The sequence below is a fragment of the Berghia stephanieae genome, chromosome 10 (assembly GCF_034508935.2).
Source record: "Berghia stephanieae isolate SIO BIC M18660-M18661 chromosome 10, UCSD_Bste_1.3, whole genome shotgun sequence".
Classification (NCBI taxonomy): domain Eukaryota; kingdom Metazoa; phylum Mollusca; class Gastropoda; order Nudibranchia; family Aeolidiidae; genus Berghia; species Berghia stephanieae.
This window is the reverse complement of record NC_088369.1, coordinates 38178792-38181291: the sequence shown is the minus strand read 5'-3', so window position 1 is coordinate 38181291 and position 2500 is coordinate 38178792. Positions and strand designations below refer to the sequence as shown.

The window sequence follows — 2500 nt, the reverse complement described above, 5'->3', positions numbered from 1 at the left end:
GATACTATTATAGTACATTGCCAGAGGTCCAAGGCAGAAACATTTTTGAATCAATTAATTTTATGTTTGGAAATTGAAACAGAAATTCATTCACTAAAAGACTAATATGCTATAAAATAATTTGCCTCCTATACTATTTTAAATTACACTTTCTGAAATTTTTTTAATAGCACCTGCACCAAGTAGCCTAATTCAATTTAAATAATGTTTGTTAAATATTATCTTTGCAAATTTAAATTTTATGTCCCCATTGTATCGTAAAACATAAATTATCAACAGTTCCTGAAATTAATAAAATGTCTGAATGTGTTTTATCAAACGTTGATAATCAATGTTTATGGTTTGAAAATGAATAATAAATATTGTGAAATTAAAGTTATATTTTAGTTTTTATTAAATTAGATGACGTCATCATCTGTTGGGGGGGGGGGGGGTCAGGTCAATGATGACAAGTGATGACTTGGGGGAGGGGGGGGGGGTCTAAAAAGGGCAAATTTTTGATGACGTAATATGTGAACGCTCCCTTACGTGATGACAACAAGTAGGCTAGTTGAATATGGATCAAAGACAATTTTGCTGAGATAATAATAGTGTAACAATAAACAAACAACAAAACTCTGAGCATTTATAATACAGGGCGATATTCACGAGATGTGCTCAAAGCGATTTACAAGGGATCCAAAGCCAACAACAACAACAACACACGAGACGAAAAGACGCCTAAAAGGAGATATCACAATTATTTCCAACGGAGACAACGCTGTTAACGGTCAGGTATTCGTTTTACTCCTGGGTAGGGTGATAGAATGTGAATAAAGAGCCTTTTCCAAAGACTCCACTATGAGCTCGTCAGAGCGGGCCTCGAACCCAGGACCTTCCGATCGATATATCGATGGTCGGCGGATCAAATCTCTGAAGTCCCGATTTTCACGATCGGCGAATCAAAACTCTATAGTCTACATATGAGCTTTGCACACCCTGTTGTATTAACATTGGGTTGATCACACCGTAGGCCACGGTTTCAGTGTCAGGCTATAAGTTAATGATGGCCACGATCAAACGCCAGGTGGGATCCACCCAAAATAAACAAAACACGTTGCGCAAAGCTTGTATGTCGACTTCAGAGGTTTGATCCGTCGATAAGTGAAAATCGAGACTTCAGAGGTTTGATCCGTCGACCGTGAAAATCGGGACTTCAGAGTTTTGATCCGTCGATCGTGAAAATCGAGATTTAGAGGTTTGATCCGTCGATCGTAAAAATCGAGACTTTAGAGGTTTGATCCGCCGATCGTGAAAATCGAGATTTAGAGGTTTAATCTCCCGGTCATTGGCATAATGAAAATTTGATTTTTGTCAGTTTAAGTTTAAGAAAGGTGGTCCCGAGAGCTCAGTTGGTAAAGCGCTCACTCGCTTCACACGCAAAGGGATCAAGATCGATCCCAGCAGGTACAGTCGTGATTTTTTCTGACACCTCTCCTGTCCACCCAGTCATGAATGGGTAGCTGAGTCTGTTAGGTGTAGCGGAAAGTACTTTACGATAGACTAGCGTCTTATTCAAAGGATAGCAAGCAATGGGTCTTTGTTATTGTTTTTGCCATCCTTGTTTATGAGTACTTCTCACTAAACTGTATTAACAAGACTATAAAAGTTCATGGTTACACAGAGTTTTTGGTGTTGGTCCGTTATACTTCCGGATGGCAATGGGAGCGATCTATATTCATGTTTTCGTCAAACCAAGTCATCAATCACATGATTTGTTTCTGTCCAACGACTGGATATTTCTTCAGCAATGTAAACACGCTGCTTTGTTTATGAACGTTGTAAACTTATACATGTGTCAAGCTGAAGAAAATGACCAATCGTGATGTTTGATGTTCAAAAACTGTAAACACTTTTCACTATGTGGGTCACTCTGAGAACACATTCCAATGTGACCAATGACCACGAGCACATGGAAATGTAATATGGATCATGCACATTAGGTGAGCTTCTTAGTCAAGCGCCTACTATCTATAAATTCAACTGTATAATAGCGAATATGTTCTATAAACTGAATGAAGTTGACGTCACTCAGCTCTTTGTTATATTGTCTTTAGACCGCCCGTTGGGTGATAAGTTCTTACTAGATTTTAGCAATCAGACTAAATTATATTATGTTTAAAGTTACGCATAGGTTTGTATCATAATATTGTTCCGATTAAGTTGGAGGGCAGAATCGGTGAGTAGGTTAAACGCGTAGCATCATCATTTCTATGTTTAACGTGTGCGTGTGTGTGCATGCGCATTCGCATGTGTGTTTGTGTGTGACTGTCTGTGTTTGTGTGTGTGTGTGTGTGCGTGTGTGTGTGTGTGTGTGTGTGTGGCCAACAGCAACATTTGACATTTATTTAGGACGGGACATGACACCTTTTGGGCGATATTACATTTTTTTCCGGACAGAGACAACGCTGTTAACGGCCAGGAGGTACTCATTTCACACCTGAGTACAGTGAGAGAATGT

At 39.2% G+C, this 2500-nt stretch overlaps 1 protein-coding gene across 3 annotated transcripts in view; it reads right to left on the bottom strand.

The window, feature by feature from the left end:
* Window positions 1-2500, bottom strand: part of LOC144981101 (uncharacterized) — an 860429-nt gene that overhangs the window by 856730 nt on the left and 1199 nt on the right. The gene's annotated exons all lie outside the window — the stretch shown is intronic.